At 42.3% G+C, this 21983-nt stretch overlaps 2 long non-coding RNA genes across 2 annotated transcripts; one reads left to right on the top strand and one right to left on the bottom strand.

Annotated features, from left to right (window-relative positions):
- Nucleotides 1-9398: 9398 nt before the first annotated feature.
- LOC134220368 (uncharacterized) lies at nucleotides 9399-10805 on the bottom strand. The gene is made up of 4 exons (XR_009981884.1): nucleotides 10331-10805; nucleotides 10103-10256; nucleotides 9694-10015; nucleotides 9399-9630 (listed from the first exon to the last, which is right to left on the bottom strand). It is a non-coding gene; the product is annotated as an uncharacterized LOC134220368 (long non-coding RNA).
- A 310-nt stretch (nucleotides 10806-11115) lies between these two features.
- On the top strand, nucleotides 11116-12363 carry LOC134220316 (uncharacterized). Its single transcript, XR_009981867.1, has 4 exons — nucleotides 11116-11259; nucleotides 11319-11673; nucleotides 11739-11929; nucleotides 12140-12363. It is a non-coding gene; the product is annotated as an uncharacterized LOC134220316 (long non-coding RNA).
- The last annotated feature ends 9620 nt before the right edge of the window (nucleotides 12364-21983 follow it).

The following is a 21983-nucleotide window of genomic DNA, read 5'->3' as shown; positions in this document are numbered from 1 at the left end:
CGGTTTTCTTCCACGTGACACTGCGATCTTCTTCATCGGGAATATCATCTTCAACTACATCCCACAAGTCTTCCCGATACAATAAATTTTCCACGCGCACTTTCCACGTAGCCCAATTCGTCCCGTTGAGCTTGGGAATTGAAAACTTTGCGTCGTTCATGTTTGTTCACGTTGTTCACTTTTTCTTCAGTTGCACTTCCCACACCGACTACTTTCCGGTCTTCGAGCTCCGCTTGCTCGGCACACCAGGGAACACTAATTTGCTCTTTCCCTCTTCGAGCGATGCTTGCTCGGAAAAACACTTCCACTCTTCTTCTTAATTTTCTCCTCCTGGGAGAACAATCCCCGCACAACAAAATGGCGTCCGTCTGAACACGAGCTTTTCGCGCAGCTCTTTTCCGCACCTCGCACACGCGAGAGAAAAAAAAACTGTTCCGGAAGAAGCGAACACAGAATCTTCACACCGATCCCGCTGGGACCATAACCTGACGGCGGAGTCAGGATCACGAAGTGGAATTCAGCGTATGGGATTCGGAATGGATAACATCAGCGGAAATAAAGCACACGCGAGAACTGTACGGTTCAAATACGTTTATTATTAGGAATAAGAAAGAAACACAACTTGTCGCGGGAAGCGCTTGGTTTGAATTGAAAAAACTGTTTCACACACTAGTGCTGTCCAATGAGCAGCTCGAAGTTGTTCCCGTCCTGCTCGTTCTTTTTTGTCAACAAACGGGCATGAGCGTGACAGGGACAACTTCGAGCTACTTCGAGCTGTTCATTGGACAGCACTACTCTCTCTCGCTCTCATTGCGTTGGCGCAAGGTAGGATGCGTATGAAGGTACGCACTGTTGCTTACGATGTGTGTAGTGGTAGCATTGCACATTTCCACATGTAATACAATGCAAAAAGGGAGATAATTCCTTTTAAATATAAATATGAAATATAAATATATAAATATAAATATGTTTGATTCAAACATATCCAGCTTTCCACGCTCGGTAAGAGCATCATTATCGGTCGCGAGCATTTTAATCACCCGCGCTGCGCTCTCATTTTAGTTTCGTCACTCGTTTCCGTATCGGTCACTATTTTCGGCTCTCAATTTGGTTGCTGTATTCCGTACCAGTGACGTTTGACAGTTGACAGTTCATCAAATAGCAGCGCTCTTATCGCACTACCAAATTTGGTCACCTGTCAGTCGCGCTACTGTTATAGCAGCGCGTTTAGTAGCGACCGGTAAAGTGTCAAGTAATGATACTGCGCTGCCAAACGGCTTAAACTCACCACCGGTAATCTTGCTCTAATGGCGGCTTGTCGGTGTTTTTTTTTTTTTTTTTTTTTTTACAAGGGAGAATGCATTTACACACTAACCCAGTACACGTGCATTGTAGTTGCCAAACTACCACACGGAAGTGTACTGGAGTGTCGGACTCGACCATACCGGTAATACCGACTAAACTCCCTTGGCTCCACTCATCGTTCCCCCAGGAACTACCTCTCAGTACTACTTCTGGGGGATGGCAGTACTAAACGTACTCGCTCGTTCTCGCTCACACAGGCACCCGTCCCGTGCGAGACTGACTTGGGTGCTCGCTCTATCGCACCCTCAAACACACCCTACATACTCTGTTGCACCTCTGTCATGCCGTGCGGGTCTAACTTGTGTGCCCACCCTTCTCATGCCATGTGGGTCTAACTTGTATGCCCACCCAAACCCTTGATTCATGCTCATACACTCCATGCTTGCACACACGCTAACGCTCCTATGGGTCTGACTTGTGTGCCCACCCTTCTCATGCCGTGCGGGACTAACTTTTGTGCCCACCCTTCTCATGCCGTGTGGGACTAATTCTATGCCCACCTTTATCGTACCATGTGAGACTGCTCACCTCTTTCATTCAATTCGCGCTGACACATACTACTCGAGTCATTCGACCTAACACTCCCTCTGGCATCCCTTGTAGGACTCTTCGCTTAGGTTCCCACTTCTGACATACCATGTGAGTCTGACTCACCTCATTCATGCCATATGAGACTAGCTCAACACGACTCAACTCATTCCTTTCGTACCATGTGAGACTGACTTGGATGCTCCCCCACACTCCTCTGCCACGCCGCGGGGTATCAGTAGTCGTAGGAACCAACATTCCTGCGCTACTCCCAGCGCGGCGTGTGCAGTCCATACATACACCTATTCATTCACCCTTCTGCCATGCTTCGAGGCGACGATCTCGGTTGCCACCCGCTGCGCCATTACCTCTGCATGGGCAGACCATTCACACACTTCTTCGCGTTCGGCACTTTCGCTCTAACTTACCAATCACAAGTTAGTCATGCTTGTCGATTGTTGCTCGGCGCGCCAGATTCTCTGCAAGCTGCAGGCAATCTGAGTGGTTGCAGTCGAGACTGCGTTCCACTTCTCCACCGCTTGACACATCCTTTGGATAAGATTATCCGGAGTTGTGTCCCGGCCGCAAACGTCTAGCATTGCTCTTCTTTCGACGTCGAAACGAGGACATACGAACAGTATGTGCTCTGCAATTTCGTCAACACCTGGGCAGTCAGGGCAGACGGGGACCTCCGCGTGCCCAAACCTGTGGTGGTACTGTCGGAAACAGCCATGGCCTGACAGGAATTGTGTCAGATGGAAGTGAACCTCCCCATGGGAGTTGCCTACGTCTACTGGCGCACACCTTGGAGCTGTTGGACATCATCCTCGATAATGCCGCCACAGCAGTCGAAGCCTTCTTGCACGCATATTCGACATGGCAACCGAAGGTAAGCTTGTCGTCTATGATAACCCCAAGAATCTTCAGACTCCGCTTTGAAGTGATCGCGACGTCTCCCACGTGTACAACTGCATGTTGTGCCGACTTACGGTTGCTGACGATAACCACCTCCGTCTTATGTTGAGCGAGCTCAAGGCCTCTCGCACTCATCCAGTCCGCCACAGTGCTGATCGCGTATTCTGCGGTTAGTTATATTTCGGGGATCGACTCCCCGTAGACCTCTAGGGTTACATCGTCAGCAAAGCCGACGATCTTCACACCAGGAGGGAACTTTAGCTTCAGAACCCCGTCATACATCAGGTTCCATAGTACCGGACCCAGGATTGACCCTTGCGGGACTCCTGCGGTAATAGGAACACTTTTCTGACCGGCATCGGTCTCGTATAGCAGCACACGGTTCTGGAAGTAGCATTCCAAGATCCGGTACAGTCCCACCGGCAGGCTAAGCCGGTGTAACGAGAGCGCGATGGCATCCCAGCTTGCGCTGTTGAATGCGTTCTTCACGTCCAGTGTCACCAACGCACAGTATCGAATTCCTCGCCTTTTCCGTTGGATCGCTACCTCTGCAGTCTTGAGGACTGAATTGATAGCGTCCACCGTGGACTTACCCTTCCGAAAACCAAACTGGTTACTCGACAGGCCATCCGTACCCTCTGCGTACGGGGTGAGCCTGTTGAGGATGATCCTCTCGAGCAGTTTACCCGTCGTGTCGATCAGGCAAATTGGTCTGTACGGCGATGGGTCACCCGGAGGCTTCCCGGCCTTCGGCAGCAGTACCGACTTCTGCCTTTTCCATCTCTCAGGGAAACAACACTCATCCAGGCATCTCTGCATAGCTAGCCTGAACATGTTCGGGTTCGCTATGATCGCTGCCTTAAGTGCACTGTTTGGAACTCCATCGGGGCCTGGAGCTTTGTTCGTCGCAAGGGTGTTAGCCACTGCGAGTAACTCTTCGTTCGTCACCGGAGCCACCATTTCGGCCACACTCCCAGCGCCTTGCAGCGCAGGAGGAGGCCAGGGACTTGTGGCTCGGGACGGGAAGAGTACTTCGATAATCCTCGCCAACCGGTCCGGTGACCGTTCGGGGGTGAAGAGCCCCTTTGGTCTTGGCCATCACGATCCTATAGGCGTCACCCCACGGATTCGCATTGGCACCCTTGCACAGGTTGTCGAAGCACGCTCTCTTGCTGCTCTTGATGGCCTTGTTAAGGGCCAGTCTCGCAGCTTGAAACACTTCCGGCGGACCGCTCTTTCCTCCTCGGTGCGGGCTCGTTGCGTCCTACGTCTAGCCTTGAGGCAGGCTGATCGTAGGGCTGCAATTTCGGCACTCCACCAGTATACCGGGCGTCTGCCATTTCTTGGCAGGGCTTTCCTCGGCATAGTAGCGTCGCACGCGCGTGATAGGACAGCTATCAGCGCATCCCCGCTTAGACTGTCGGTGCTGGCCTCCAGTCCCAGGGCCGCGGTGAAAACTTCGCTGTCGAAGTGAGTGGTCTTCCACCCACGGACCTGACAGGGATCACCCGCCCTCGGACGCTGCACACCATAATTGATCTTGAAGCGAATTGCTAGGTGATCACTATGGGTGTAGCCCTCGTCTACCCTCCAGTCCAGGTCCGAGACCAGACTAGGGCTGACAAACGTTACATCTATCCATGACTCGACCCCATTCCTACGGAATGTGCTACTGGCTCCGTCATTGACAAGCACTGCGTCGAGTTTTGCAAGTGCCTCGAGTAACGCTTGTCCCCTCTGATTGGTGCAGCGGCTGCCCCATTCCACTGCCCAAGCATTAAAGTCTCCCGCTATAACGAACGGGCTCCTAATAGGTCGGCCGATAGCCTGTCGATCATCTGGTTGAACTGTTCCATTGGCCACCTTGGTGGGGCGTAGCAGCTACAATAGAACACCCCATTGATCTTGGCTATCGCGACACCCTCCGCGGAGGAGTGTACAACCTCTTGAACGGGGTACCTTCCCTGTTGTGCAAATTGCCGCCGACCTAGACCCGTCCGCCACCCAGTTGCCGTTGCCGGCAGGGACGTTGTACGGGTCGGACAGGAGGGCGACATCGATCCTCGACTCCGAGACCGCCTGCCACAGCAGCTGCTGGGCAGGTGCACAGTGATTCAGATTCAGCTGTGTTACTTGCACGGCTTTTTCCGATTGGCTTCTCCGAAGGGACACGCAGGCCCACCCATAGCATGGTTCCGGGCCTGCTTCTTACTGGCGCAGATAAGGCACCTAGGTGCCTTGTCGCATTCCTGTGCTTTGTGTCCCTCCTCGCCGCAGCGACGACACAACTTGCTTCGGTCTGGGCCCTTGCAGTCATAAGATTTGTGCCCGGACTCAAGGCACCGGTAGCACCTGTCCACTGAAGGTGGCTGGAGCACGCTTACTGGGCATACTGACCAGCCGATCTTCAGCTTCCCTTTCTCGATGACCTTTTTGGCGTCAGCCACCGGTAGTCTGAGATAGGCTACCTGCGTACCAAAGAATCCCCCTCTTAGACGTACAGAGGACCGCTCAACCTCTGTGCCGCACTGCTCTTTGACGGCAGAGACGACGTCTTCCGCGGTCGTGACCTCATCCAGCTGCTTACACTGGAGGGTCACTTCCGCACCCAACGACCTAACCTGAGCGCCGTCACCCAAGACCTCCTGGGCAAGCTTTTGTAAGCCACCCCGCTGGATTGCGCGCCACGCTTCAGTACCAAGATCATTTCACCGTTCTTGGTACGTCTAACGCTGCGCACGTCCTGGCCCAGGGCCGATAGGCTATCGGCCGCTCGCAGCGATTTGGGACATCGGCGTATTTGTCCTTGTCGGTTTTCACCAACAAGGCCTCGCCTCTGTCTCTCACTTTCTTCATTGGTCGAGGGTAATCGACTTCCGCCCCTACTGACCAGTTGCCAGGATTCGCATCCCCTTCGGCGGGTACCGATGGCTGGCTGGGGCCAGCTTGTGGCTCAGCAACTTGTGCCTGTCTAGTGCCTTTCGCCTTCTTGGGCATACGCCCTTCAGGCTCCGGTGCACCATCCAGGCGACGCTTCGCCTTAATGGTAGCGCGTTTGGGTCGCTTCTTACTTGGCGTTTTCTTGCCCTCACTGGCCGTAAGGGCGGTCGCCTCTTTCGCCGCAATAACACCGCTAGGGGAGGAGAGGGCCTTGGTCTGCGTACCTTTGGCTATCCTCTCTGGTTCCGCTACACGCCTGATATAAGCGACCTGTTCTTGTCTTGCGACACGAACAGCTCGCCGGAGCACCAACAGGCTCTGCTTAAGCTCCTTGTTGGTGTTCTGCCTGCCGCTTACGAACTCGATGATCTCATCGAGTTGCTCGGCCACCACCCGTATCCCTGGTAGTGGCTCGTCAGGCGTGCAGGCAGGGCTACTCCCCACCACCGCTGGAGACTCTTCGGTGCTGCCAATAGCAGCAGCCGTCACTCCACTTGCCCCTCTTTAATAGGGGACCTCGCTAGGCCCCTTTGGCAAAGGGGTCCGTCACCTCCAACTCCAAAGATAGGTTTCGTTCAGTACTCATTTCTTATGGGTCCCCCTTGCGGCTGCCGCCGAATCCTACTGGAGTAGTCGCCTTTAGTGTTCCCATGGTTATCTATGCCTGCCTTGCGGCAAGCAGGGAGGCCATGCGAGGGTTGACACTTGCGTGTTCAGAGCCAGATCAGCGGGCATCTGAGCCTACTCCCACCCAGTAGGCAAAACTGGATGGCAGGATTGGGCAGCGTGCTACAAGGCCCGCCACGGTTTTATGGGACGGAAGACAGCCTAGCCATTAGCCCACTCGCCGTTTCGAGTCAGTGTCACCCGACCCTACTAAGAGAGTAGAATGTCAGACTGCCAGCCCTCACTTCACAATATAACAATATCCAAATACGAAACCAGTACACGCAACCAGTATGCCATAATCAGGGTCTTACTGATATCAACCCTGATGTGCCAGTGGCACTCTCTGGGCTTGTGCTTTTGAAGCGGCACACAGTCGCTTTGATAGAGTCTGCTTACGGGCACTTGTGGTTTTTGGGAGGGATTTTAGCAGAGCCCACTGCTAAATCTCACCACGCCCTAGGCAGTTCTCTCTGACTCACAGACAGCTGGGGAGGGGTCGTCAAGCCCTTGGACATGGTCCCTGCTGCCCCCGCGGCTTGTCGGTGTGCGAAAATCAATCGGTCGCTGTACTGTTTGACACTAGCTGGAGGAAAACTCACTGCCGAAAAGGCCTTTTTTCCCCTCCCCTCACCCAGGAACGCCAGTGGGCTTTCCTCCAGCTAGTGTCAAACAGTACAGTGACCGATTGATTTTCGCACACCGACAAGCCGCCATTACCGAGCGTGGAAAGCTGGATACATGAAAATACAAATAATACTCAAAACTCCAAATAATACATCAAAATACAAATAATACATAAAAATACAAATAATACTAATGACACACTGGTGGTACAAGTACCATGGTACAAGAATCTTGAAATGAGTACCATACCAATTATTGTCTTTATTAAAGATAGTCTTGGAATAATTTTCTTGTTCTCTTGTACCATGGTACAAGTACCACAGCAAAGAAGAAGAAGCAGACTGAGTGTCGGAAACTTCAAAATGGCATGCACTGTACGAAAAGTGTTGATATTTCTTGATATCAAGAATATTCGAGAAATCTAAAATGTTTCAAAATTACATAATTATTATTATTTATTCAGACTAAGGCCGAAGTGGCCTGTGCGGTATATAAGAGTCTTCTCCATTCGGCTCGGTCCATGGCTACACGTCGCCAACCACGCAGTCTACGGAGGGTCCGCAAGTCATCTTCCACCTGATCGATCCACCTTGCCCGCTGCGCACCTCGCCTTCTTGTGCCCGTCGGATCGTTGTCGAGAACCATTTTCACCGGGTTACTGTCCGACATTCTGGCTACGTGCCCGGCCCATCGCAGTCGTCCGATTTTCGCGGTGTGAACGATGGATGGTTCTCCCAACAGCTGATGCAATTCGTGGTTCATTCGCCTCCTCCACGTACCGTCCGCAATCTGCACCCCACCATAGATGGTACGCAGCACTTTCCTTTCGAAAACTCCAAGTGCGCGTTGGTCCTCCACGAGCATCGTCCAGGTCTCGTGTCCGTAGAGGACTACCGGTCTAATTAGCGTTTTGTAGATTGTCAGTTTGGTACGGCGGCGAACTCTATTCGATCGGAGCGTCTTGCGGAGTCAAAGTACGTACGATTTCCAGCCACTATGCGTCTCCGAATTTCTCTGCTGGTGTCATTTTCGGCAGTCACCAGTGAGCCCAAGTACACAAATTCTTCTACCACCTCGATTTCGTCACCACCGATGCAAACTCGCGGTGGGTGGCTCACATTGTCTTCTCTTGAACCTCTTCCTATCATGTACTTCGTCTTCGACGTGTTGATGACTAGTCCGATCCGCTTAGCTTCCCTCTTCAGTCTGATGTAGGCTTCCTCCATCTTCTCAAAGTTACGTGCCATAATATCTATGTCGTCGGCGAAACCAAATAGCTGGACGGACTTATTGAAAATTGTACCACTCGTGTTAATCCCTGCTCTTCGTATTACACCTTCCAAAGCGATGTTGAATAGCAAACACGAAAGACCATCACCTTGCCGTAACCCTCTGCGGGTTTCGAAGGGACTCGAGAATGCCCCTGAAACTCGAACTACGCACATCACCCGATCCATCGTCGCTTTGATCAACCGTGTCAGTTTATCCGGAAAACCGTGTTCGTGCATTAGCTGCCATAGCTGGTCCCGATCGATTGTATCATATGCGGCTTTGAAGTCGATGAATAGATGATGTGTGGGCACGTTGTATTCGCGACATTTCTGCAGTACTTGGCGAATGGCAAACACCTGGTCCGTGGTGGAGCGTTCGCCCATAAAACCCGCCTGGTACTGCCCCACGAACTCCCTTGCAGTTGGTGCTAGTCGACGGCATAAAATTTGGGAGAGTACCTTGTAGGCGGCTTACATAAATATATGACAAAATGCCTTCAAAGTATCATAAAACTTGTTTAAAAAATATAGCGGCATGTAACACTCGTTTAAAGTTGCATATTCCCGTTGATTTTAATAATCAACATTCACACCGAAAAAATAAACCAAAAAATTTTACCGTGCAACAAGTGATTTGACGTTTGCGGAACAGCTTTCCGACAGTCGACCGTCGGACCCCGGTTCGAATTTTTCAATCTTCTCGCAATATCTATATTTTAATTTGAATCCGATATTTGTAACACGTTTCAGGGACCTGCCATTTGCACTGCATTCCGGATTATAAAGATAATCTAAAGACCTTTGATAAACTACACGCTTAGTTCAGTTCACCCAAATATGGGTGAAGAGTACCTAAAATCACCAAAAAGTGCACATACCTAGATATGGGTGAATTGCCATTTACCTATTTATGAGTAATCCCAGTTTACCTATATATAGGTACTTGAATAAGAGCAATTTTTTGGTAAATTTTACCCATATTTGGGTGATTCTTTCGTCTTTGATTTTTTTTTTTTTGAGAAACCTCTACTTTGTAAACAATCAATCAGATTAATTTATTGCACATACACAGGTATTGATAAAAGCATTAAGAATAACTTTATTAGCCATTTGGTTTTATTATATGTATTTTACAAATATCGCAATTATGATCACCATCTTGAGAATAGCAGGTGTCGCATTATGTTGAATAACAGCTCTTGCCAGGTATTACTGGTGACGTCGAATTCCTGCCGCATATTTCCGCTTGTGTGAACGAAGCGGTTTCTCTCATTGCCCAATTCTGGATTTCATCTTGGCACTTCGTTTTGACTGACGCCTGTTAACGAAGAGAATTGATTAATTTAATTGTATAGAGATGAACATAATAATTGAAACTCACCCAATAACGAAATGGCTGGTACGGGACTGATTAAGCGAGCTCCGTCTTCCAAAATCAAATAGGTTCGTTGTTCTCCGTAAGCAAGAAGGCTCTGAGAAGATTGAGAGCGCCCCAAACGGTGAGTTTTTCGGTGGTGCCATCTCATTCTGTTGATTCGTTCTACGAGGGACAATGCGCTATGGAATGGCCGGGTGGGCTGCTGAGAAGCGATCCGCACTGCTGTTCCCTGTTAATGGTTCTCTGGGGAGAACAATAACCGTTCAAACATGAGGCTGTAAATCGTGGGCTTGTAGTTTAGACCGTTTAGACTCTTATCGGTTTTCTGAAACATGAAATTAAGGAAAATTTAGGTACATGTTCATAGTTTTTCTCAAAGGACAAAAATATATATATTTCCCATTTCGCTTACCTTTATGCGGTTCCAAATTTCCGCTCCGGCCGATGGCGTGTTTTGGTTGGTCGATTTGCAGATGGCGGGGAACCCACTGGTTAGGAAATGGACCTGTTTTTGCACCAAGAAGTGGCAGAATTCTTCATGAAATTTCCCCGTTCCATGGCGTTTGCTATTTTGAAAGAATATTTTAATAAAGATGGAATGTCATAATGGAATTCAAAGGTGAGAATCATTCAAACTTACCTGTTGATCGTGGTTTCAGCGTTTAAGTTTAAGTATTTCGATCCTCGACATTATTTTTTATCGATAGTCTACGCGATTTGTTGGCTGATGCTATTCTGACGCAAATGTTTTTATTTTCATCCAAATATGGGTAAATTAATTTACCCATATATCGGTAAAGTTATGTAACTAAAGATGTGGGTGAAATTTGCCGATTTTTTCGGTACATTTCACCCATAATATGAGTAATGTTCACACTACCCAAATATGGGTGATCAAAGTACCCATAAATAGGTAAACTGATATAAGCGTGTACGTTTTGAATCAAGAATTTTGTTCCAGCCTTGGTTCCAGCAGAAATCAGAAATGCCCACAATTAAATGCAATGCGGCAGGTAAGTTATCACCAAGCGTGTTCAAATTTTCAGTGTGTTGCAGAGGAAAACATATATGCACTATAGATAGTGGAATATATAGATGAGCGAAGATAAATCCTCTGTCTCCAAACGAACTGTCAAACGTGTCTCCAAACGAGCATGACGTCACGATTTCAATGGAAACGTTCAGGACTGTGACGTCATATGCGCGTGTGCACGGGCAAAAAAATCGACTCAGCCATGCATTCGCTCATCTACACGCTTAGATCAATTTACCTATTTATGGGTACTCTAATCACCCATATTTGGGTATTGTTCACATTACCTATATTATGGGTAAAATGAACCGAAAAAATCGGTGAATTTCACTTATATTTTTGGTGAACTGACTTTACCAATATATGGGTAAATTACTTTACTCATATTTGGATGAAAATATAAACATATACGTCAGATTCATTCTATCCACCGAGACCAACAAAATTACGCAATCATAAACAGTTTTCCTAATTTTTACTCGGAAATCAGCAAGCCAGTTCCGTGCTCCATCATATTTCGGAATCATATTAATCAGGTAAGATTATGATGATCTACGACTCCAACTATGACATTCTATTTCCGTTTTCCTCTCAGAAAAATCATGGACAGCGGAAGAACAGGCCACTCGTTGAAGGGTTTGCCGCTGTGACCCTCGCAACCAGGTAAAAACTCGTCCGTTAATCGCCTGAGTTAATGGGAATGGTGATCCTCTGTAAGCTGTAACGCCCCGCAGAATTCCCTCCTATCATCAATCGCCTGCTACCACCTCAAAGCCACCGTTCCTTCCGGCCAGTACTGAGGGAGTTATAGAAGGCTGCTATCGGAACCGAGATCAGAACGATAGCATTAGCGATTTTCCGAGTGTTTGACATGACATCTCTTCCTATTCTGCGGCAAAACAATTTAGCGGTTTCTCATCAGAAGTGTCCAAACAGTTCGTGGGTCAATGGTTTGTTTTTATTATATTAAGGCTATACATATTCATATTCATCTCCTTCAATGTATGATCCACAGGCATCGAGCAGCAGCGAGGACAAAGAGCTGGAATCGTGGCTAATGAGTTGCACGGGCATCCAGTTTCAACGGAGACACCCAAACAAGCACACCACCCGGAGCCCTGACAGTCCATCAAGAGACCCCGAAACGAACACAAGAATGCCGGATGTGCCTAGCAGCAGTCACCGTACTCGCCGGATACAGTTGACGTAAGTTTTGATCATTATTAGTTAAAATTGAAAAGGTCGACTAAATCAAAGTTCCTTGGTAGTGCTTAGTTTTGTTTCCATTGGACTAAGCAATTTGCACTGCGCATAGTGACCGAAGTGAGGAAAAATTTAGCTAGTCGACAGTTTTATAAATGAACTTCTGATAATCCATTGATTCACTATTCTACTGACACCATATTCTCTTCACAGATGTTGCTATCTTGGTCCATGTAGTAAGCGGAAATCTCCAGCCTCATCACAATGCCTGCCCCACCTACAAGCCATATTCCTGATTCAAGGTTTATTCTTGTTTTTGTTTCTGTCAACTACTCTTAAAATTACTGGTGCTGTTCCGTCTTACTAATTTAATTCTAGTGTAAGTTAATCAATAAATTATAATTTCAACGTTTTATATCTCAATAAATTTACATGATATTTTGTTTACTCAGTTTATTTTAACTGTATTTAATAAATAAATATAAGAAAATTAAAAATGTTACAGGCAAAAAATACTAAAAATTCACCCAAATTTGGGTTAAATTTACTAATAAAATCGCTCTTTTGAAGTACCCATATATGAGTAAACTAGGTTTACCCATAAATCGGTACAGGTCAGTTCACCCATATCTAGGTATGTGCACTTTTTGGTGATTCTAGGTACTCTTCACCTATATTTGGGTGAACTGAACTAAGCGTGTATATATACACTGTAAACCCAGCAATACTCATTAAAGAGTAAAAAATGAACAATTACCGATATATGGAGCTGTCAAAATAAAGAGTAATTTATTTTTCATAATAATGCGTATATTGTGCCCACTTTCATGTTCCTTGTTTTACCCATTAATGAGTGAAAATAAGTTAAGTTTGTAACAAACGACTTGAGGAGCTGTTGGCAGAATGGTAAGAGTTTTTTTTTTACTTTTAATATTTGAAATAATCAAATAATTTATATTTCTATTCCAGTTAGAAAACGAGAAAGCAGACGCCTATTCACAGACAACGTATACGGAACACCCACTGGCGCAGCATAATGCCAGTAAACTGGTCCATCCTCGAATCAATGTTTTGTTCGCATACATCAGGGCTGATCTCCACCATTTGGAGCCAAATCAGGAGATCCTGCACGGTGCTCAGTAGGCTGCCAGTAGTATACAATCCGGAGAGAATTTTATACGGTAATTTTGATACTTCCAGATAAATGCCTTTTTCAACTAACTGGTTCTTTTCCGCAGTAATCGAATAACGTCGGGTTGGTTACTTCTGTACCCTGACCGCCACTGCTATAAATAGCCATCGATTCCAGGAATTGGAAGGACGTCCTTTGACTGATGGCTATAGGACCAGGAAAAAGGTTTCTCATATAACAAATGCAATATGATGTGGCTAAAGTGGCAGCGAGGCTAAACAGGCCAAAAAAACAAGTCTTTATCGAGTGTCAATTTTCACTGCTAATATTTGAATTATTAATAAAGATTGTTTCCATAAACCCCATATTAACGCGTTGCTTGTTTTAACTAAATTGAAATAATAAATGCTTTTTAATTACCAGCAAGAGTAAAAACACCCATTTTCGCAAATTTCTAATTTCGAATAATGAGTACACAGAAAGAAAAACCGTTAATCAAATTAAAAAAATCGTTGGTTAAAATAAAAAGTTTCGTTGGTTCTTTTTCGTAGAGAGTTGTGTATGTTCAAAAAAAAAGTACGTGAACTTTTAAAACGCCAACGGTTAAAAACTTTCATGCCGCTCTGAAAATAAAAGTTCATACTTTCAAAATAAAATTGTTGCACCGTCAAACAAAAATGGTCACATTGTAGAAAAAATAGTGAAATATTTCAATACATACTGAAAACCTCTAAAAATAACATCCCAAAAAATCCTCTTCCCGTAACCCTTCATTCTTGTTTTTCCCCTTTAGATTTAATAATTTCAATAAACAGTTTCAGTTTTTCTATGTCATGTTTAATTAAACCAATAAGTTATATTTTAACACAAACGCGATAGTGTCCTCATTCCAAACAGCAGCTGCCAGTTCTACCGACAGGCCTTGATCCGGCCACTCTGCGGGGTGCGCTCGTACAGACATTTGAGCGCAGGATTTTTTTTCCGATGAGAAATGCCAAAACAGATTATCTGTAAGCAATGGAATTAAAAGAACTCGGATGAGTGCCGTTATCTTGATATGCTTAACTACGCTATGCTCTAATTTCAACCAATAGAAGCAACACTCAGTTTCATCTACGCTTCATCATTGAAGTGCCGGAGCCAGATTCTTGTTTTTATTGATGGAAGGAATTAGAGCACACTGGCCATTTTCATGATTACGATTAAAATAATATAAACTTACCTTTCGGTCTCGCGAAATCTTCCAGCAGCTCTGTGGTTTCCTCCAGCTTCAGACTCCTGGAACTCCTCCTCCTTTAGACTCCTGGAACAACCGCACATGTATGTAGTTTCTTACTGCTGCTGTTCTTTCGTGCTGTCATAGCCTTAGGTAAATATTTACTAGAGAAAAAGAGAGAAGTGATTTTTTCTTTTCCTCACTTCTCATGGTTCACAATGGTTCATCGCTTGATGTTTTAAAAGTTCAAGAGCTCTTAGTTTGATAGACACAATTTTTAATGTCACGTTGGACACTGAGAAAATCAACTTTCAAATAAAAAGAAAGTTTATTTGACACGAATTTCACTTTTGATGTTAAGAAAACGAAGCACTTCTTAACAGAAAAGTGCATTACATTCTATAACACAATATTTGTTTTTGTGTGTAAAAATTACTCTTGAATTTGACGTATAGTTCCTTTACCCATTAATGAGTAAACGCTGTTTACTCTTTTAATGAGTTGAACTATTTAACTTCATAGTGGGTATTTTTTACCCATTAAAGAGTACTTTGGTGGCACAGTGTATCTATAGAATCTATAGATTCTACTAGAAATACTAGAATAAGAGATCGGCGAAGACGCCATCTTGTTTCCAATCGAACCGTCAAAAGCGGTTCCAATTCGACTTGTTTACTTTTTGCTTCCATAAGAAGCAAGCAAAAAGTTCAAGTGGTGTCAGTATTATTTTAACGATTTCATGCATTTTCATACGTTGCCATTTCGACAGTTTTTCACTCCGCCGGTCTCTGGTTATAGGGTTGCTAGATTCTACTACAGTATACCCCCGCTGATCCGACAAATGTATGGCCGGACTATCGGGGTTTCTCTCGTTAATCCGACTGTCAAATCCATACAAATGAATCAAAACAAAATCACAGCACAAATTTGAAAACTGACAGCATAATGTGTTTAAATGGGTGTTGATACTTTTTAATCCGGAAAATTCCGAATTAGCGAGATCCGGACTAACGAGTCGTCGGACTAGCGAGGTCCGGATAAGCGGGGGGATACTGTATCTATATTACGCGGGCCATTTGTTTACTTTTGTTATTGTATTTTTCATGAATAATTAGATTCGCTCGATGAAATTCAAGAGATGTCAATTTTGTATTTCAAGACATTTTCGACAACCTTTTCATAGATTACCTTGATTGTCAAGCACGTGGTCGGTTGAGAACAATGGGACTGAATGTAAACATCGAGGCACCAGCTGGTTTTGTTGCGAGGGGCTGTCAACTCACGTATTTACGATTCATCTGCCTGAATTGAAAAGGCGTATTGAGGAATTATTTTGTATTTCCGTATTTTTGACGTATTTGAGTATTTCTGTGTATTTTTGTATTATAGTGTATTAAATTCATCATAAATTGTATTTTCAGTGTATGTTTCACCATGAATTGTATTTTTTTGCGTATTATTGAAGGAATTTTTTATCCATTTCGACTAATCGCGAAGCCGAAGCAATGACAGCTCTTCAATGGGGTAAAAAAACAGAGAGGAGGAAGGGTGGCCATATTCCATTGGAATTATTACAGATTAGAATTTTCCATAGAAATGAGGAGTAGAATTGTATTGTTAATATAATATTTTCACCATGCTTGATTCATCCCCGACAGTGCTCGTGGCCTTCTTTCAAGTTGCATTTTTCATCGTCTTCAAAGTTTGAATTTGTGGAGCAGCCACCTTCAGAGAGGTTCGGCCATCTTGTGCTGAAACTGTGTGGTTATTTAGCAACATAAATAAACTATCAAAAAAACCAGAACATCTTTTTATTATTTTTTTGCTTATTATCTCGTATCTTAATTTGGACCGCTCACGTAATAGGTTCCAGTGTCCTGCCTGAGACAATCCGGAAATCTTGTAAATTGCGATGAAAGATGTAAAAGTTTTTGGATGGTTTTTTAAGCATTGTTAATTTTTGTGACGCCTTATAAATATAATAGTAAATATTGCGCAGATTCCGCCTTATTAGACTCCTGCGCGAAAATTATTTGCGTGAATATTTTCCCCGTGTATGACATACAAATGAATAACCACTGTTTGCTGTTTGTTTGAGTAAACAAAAACACGTGTGTCCGATGAATATCAACAACAAAAAACAATTACAAAGAAAGCTTGAATGTATTGGTGTGCACGCTGAAAATTTAAAGCAAACCGAAGTTGCACCAGAGTCTAAAAATTGATGCAACGGGCAATATATACTACATTAATTTGTTCACGAACAAATGTTTCCAGCTCTACTATGAATTCTTTGGAAATTATGATTGATGCGTTGAAGCGAGTTAATCCCTCTCATATGTTTTAAAATAGAAATAGATATGTTTCTCATGAACTTCCTCCACAATATTTGAAAAGGAAAAATCGATGTATCCAGCTCGGTTATTTTCATTCTGATACCGATATAATCGAGTAAATAACAATAAAATTGAAATAACACGATTCCACAAGTTATTTGCTCCCGGATTTATGTTTTCAAAACAACAATTCCATAGCTGTCAAAATAAACTGATTGGTATTGACAGGTATTAACGTATTTTTGGTGAGTTGGTGTATTAATCGAGTATTAAAATTGAATTTTGAGATGTATTGAAGTAATATCGGCGTATTAATGTATTATTCCGAATTGAAGTATTAAAAAGAATTTTTGTATTTTTTAAGTATTTTTTAATGTATTTTTAGATGCAAGTACAGTATCCCCGCTTATCCGGACCTCGCTAGTCCGACGACTCGTTAGTCCGGATCTCGCTAATTCGATTTTTCCGGATTAAAAAGTATCAACACCCATTTAAACACATTATGCTGTCAGTTTTCAAATTTGTGCTGTGATTTTGTTTTGATTCATTTGTATGGATTTGACAGTCGGATTAACGAGAGAAACCCCGATAGTCCGGCCATACATTTGTCGGATCAGCGGGGGTATACTGTATTTACAATTCAACTGATTTATACAGTTGTTCGCCCCTCGTTTTGTTGTGTAAACAATGAATAAAATATGTATAAAATGTATATATGTATAGGTCATTGCGCGCGGCAAACCTAACCTCACTATTTTGACAGGTGAGCGATTCCAAGCAACAGCATCAAAATTTAAGAAAATTTTTAATTCATGATTTTCTATTGAGTTGAAACTTTGCACAGTTTTTCAATTTCATCTAAATCGTCATTTTTCGATATCAAATCTTCATATTGAGTCACGACTAACTTTTCAAAAGGGTGTATGTGAAAATGGTTCAAAAATATTTAAAAAGCTGCACAGCAAAAACGGAATGTTCGATTGTTATGATTTTTCAGCAAAGTTAGACAACTAAATGGTGATTCTTAAGAAAATGTGCACAGTAAAAAAAAATTTTTTTTGCCTTTAAAAATATCATTTTTGTCACAAAAACTCAAATATCTCAAAACCCTATCTTTTTTCGAACGTAATTTTTTAGGGAAAACGGTCCATTATATTTGCTATCTACCATAAAAATTTGGTGATGGTAAACTAATAAACAAAAAGTTATGGCGTTTCAAACATTTCACAATTTTCACATATAGTAAACAAAAAAATTTCCGTGTATTTTTTTTCAAGAATCCTGATTTGATGCTGATTTTATTGTTAAGGGCCTTGCGTGAGTTAAACAAGTTGTTTGTATGATATTCCATATTTATGTATTCATCGATATTATGTATATTATATGTATAAATAAATAAAATGAATTAATATTATCCTAAGTATTAAATTAAATGTGGCAGTTACACAATGTTGTTATAGAAACTCTAAGAGTTTTGGGTTTGAATTTTGGTATGGGTTATGATATCATGAAAACAGTTTATTAATACTTATTTTTATTTATTTTTATTCAAATTTTTTAAAATATCGAACACTTTTGAATTATTATCAGCACAGTTTGAGTATAGTTTTGCTTAAATTTTATTTTCCGACAATGGAATGAAACAGTGAAATTTTTGGGTTCCTTGGATCGTTTTCGCGTTATTAAATTGATCGCTGAGCTCTGAAGCCTTTATTTCGTACTCTTCAGTAGTAGTAGAACAAAATGATAATTTGGTTAAATCTTTTCCTTTTCTACGATTTGCCCAATCAAAAGTTCTTTCGCAGTTTTAATTGGATGCTCACGTTCTTTGGCTAAACTTGCTCTTGTGGCCATGCGCTTTATTGTTCCTCAATAGCATCACAAGGACCTTTGCCATGTGATGTAGCAAAAAATGCCATTCTGCATCAATTCCGTACATTGATTTAAATTGACATAGGCTCGAAAAATTCTTACGATTTTTGTACTGCGACGCTGCTCCATCAGATATGAAATATATCTTTTTGACTTCTTTATGCTTATCAACGCGTAAAAAGTTAATCATTTTCAATGAACAAGTTTACGGATACTGAATCGTGTCTTAAATCTTCGGAAATTATAATAAAACTTAAGTGTTCAATTTGCGTACTTCCATTAAAATAAATAACGAATGGATGAATTGTAGCTTGTTGTACGTTCCAGTGATGGGACTGCACTTCATCTTGCAATACAAAGCTGTAATTTTCAGAAAAATCACAAATGACTAAAAATTCACCATTTTGTAATGTATTTTTCGTATTTTTTAAAAAGCTGGATTGTTCTGTTTTAATGAAATCGTGAGGAATTAAACTTTCTAATTTCAAGCAAAAATATGACACAAACTCATCTACAGGTTTTACAATAGTTTCTATGTCACACCTATCCGTGGTCACCCATTGCTCAAATGATAACTGATCAATATATTTTTCTTCAAACTCAGCGAATAAAGTATTTTCCAATGATGAAGAATCTGGACAATCCGAACAAGATCGTAGATAGCAATTTGATGTTGTATTTTCACACAAAGTCTTTTGTTAACCAGTTAACATTTTAATATCCTTTGTTAAATTGATTCTTTTCAAACTATGTAAAATAAGATTAATATTCTCATGGGTTGTGCACACACACACATTATGTGTTCCTGAATTGGAAAGAAGCTTACATTGCCTTGGCCGAAGGCTTGCAAATGAGGAAAACCTATTTTAATATTATCGTGAATTTCCTTGAAGCGTGTGTACGCTTCTTTCAAAGTCGTCATCATTAATCGTTTTGGATTGCTTGACGCTTTCCATCTTTTTTTTACTGATACATAATCTTTTGACCAGGCATAGCTCGACTTACTTCATCATCTTCAAAATATTGAACTACTATTTCTTTTGTCTCATCTGTTAATGCAGTACTAGACCTAGTATTTTTGGTTGAAAGACAGTTATTCTTCAATTGTTTTGCCTCTTTTACTGTATTTCTATTGGTTTTGAACTCATCAATGGCATCCTGAATAGACCACGAACTTGGCAGCATCGACAAAATCAATAATTTTTCTTTCCTTGTCGTGGCTGCATTCGAGAACCTTTCCTTCATATTTATAATTACCTCATCGTAGTCTGTATTTTCCACATCATCAGGTCCCTAATTTGAAGAGGTTTCTTCGTACAGCTTCGTTTATTTCACGGTATTTTTTCTCCGGGTAATAAACGTAGTCCATCTTACTCCATTTAATCGTCACTTTTATCCCAGCTATGCCCTCGTTAAAGCGTTCGATGTTGACCTTTTGGATACACTCATCTTCCGATTGATTTGTTGAAACAGATTTCGCTGATGGTACGGTGGCAAGGCTCTCAGCACTTAATACTTCTGGTAATTCCTCAGTTGTTGTCGATACATCTGGCAATTCCTCAGTTGCTGTCGTTTTCGAACTTCCTGCGCTCTGCTCAACCGATGATATACAGATTGCTCTTTTGTCAACGTTTAGACGGCAGGACGTGCAAATGCGTAAATTTGTATTCAATGTGGACATTGGAGCATAACCAGTCGCTTTCAGTTTATCTATGGTGCTTTCGGTGAGATTTCGTAACTCTTTTGAACACTTTTTCCATCAAACGGCCTACAACAGTTGAGAAAGCGGCTACTCATGTTGTTCGTAATATTTCAATAAACAAAATCACTTTTAAGTTTTACTGACTAGTTTGGTGTCATTTGCTTGACTGAAGAAAAAAATTACTATAAGATCTTTAACAACCTTAGTAGTAGTAATTTTTTGCTTTTTCGTGAGCATTGTCATGGTATGTACCTATCATGCATTTGTTGTTGTTGAAGATACCCGTTTCCTCCCGATCATAAAGTCTATTCTCTAAGAGGTATATTTTTGCAGGTAAACTATAGACGTACACGTGTATATAAATCTTTGATTTTGCAGCTTTTGTCTTAAAAATAACATTTCTGATATGTTTCTATCAACGTTATTATCAACAGGTTTCAACACTATTAAAAGAATTTTTCGCCAGTCACGTGCAATGAAAATTATGACACTATCAATACTTTTGATCACAACACTGGATCGTGTCTAAGTTTCTTATAGATGCTATGAATAATTAAATCAAAATATCATGAAAACAACTTGTTTAAATCACGTCCCTTAACAATAAAATCTGCATCAAACTGCAATTCTCGAAATAACATACACAGAAAAAAAATTTTTTTTACTAAATGTGAAAATTGTGAAATGTTTGAAATGTCATAACTTTTTTGTTTATTAGTTTACCATCACCAAATTTTTATGGTAGATAGCTAATATAATGGACCGTTTTCCCTAAAAATTACGTTCGAAAAAAGATAGGGTTTTGAGATATTTGAGTTTTGTGACAAAATGATATTTTAAAGGCAAAAAATTTTTTTTTACTGTGCACATTTTCTTAAGAATCACCATTTAGTTGTCTAACTTTGCTGAAAAATCATAACAATCGAACATTCCGTTTTTGCTGTGCAGCTTTTTAAATATTTTTGAACCATTTTCACATACACCCTTTTGAAAAGTTAGTCGTGACTCAATATGAAGATTTGATATCGAAAAATGACGATTTAGATGAAATTGAAAAACTGTGCAGAGTTTCAAATATTTTCGAAATGGTCGCTCAGGATCGACTGACATGCCCCGTGGAATGCCTCAGGTACTGGTCCTGTTGTTTACGTCTCGGACTTAGAATTGTTTTGATCCAAATTAAAACTGCATATTTCACGATGTTGAAGACATTCCGTACATTCCGCATTCAAATATTGGTAAATATCGATAAGTCTAGGTAATTAACGATCAGAAAATCCAAAGAATGATAGAAGTATCTCAAAATTTAAATAAAGTCGTCTGTAAACAACAGGACCAGTACCTGTCAAAAGTCGTGTGTGACGTCACTGTGCAATGGAGTATATGAATAAAATATGCTAAGGCTGTGAACCATTCCACCGATTCGTTTAACTTTTAGTTAAAATTTGACAGTTCGATGGTTATTTCGCCGTGGTTAAAAATAACCCTGCTCCGGAGCATGGTTAGATTTGACAGTTCGATAGTTAAACTTTGTTCGCGAGAAAATTGGCGCCAAAACCATTTCGTTCCAAATAACTATCAATCTGTCAAAACTCAAATGGGTCGGCTTCGGAGTAAAATTTTAACCACGATGGGAAAATAACCATCGGAATGTCAAATTTTAACTAAAAGTTAAACGAATCGGTGGAATGGTTCACAGCCTAAATGGTGAAAAAAATCGCAATACGTCCAAAAGAAAAGTTATGCTTGATATGTCCGTGCCGAGCTCGCGAGCTGTCATGTCACACAAAAAGGCCTGT

Source organism: Armigeres subalbatus, chromosome 1, assembly GCF_024139115.2.
Source record: "Armigeres subalbatus isolate Guangzhou_Male chromosome 1, GZ_Asu_2, whole genome shotgun sequence".
Taxonomy (NCBI): domain Eukaryota; kingdom Metazoa; phylum Arthropoda; class Insecta; order Diptera; family Culicidae; genus Armigeres; species Armigeres subalbatus.
This window is presented reverse-complemented; position numbering and strand designations above follow the sequence as displayed.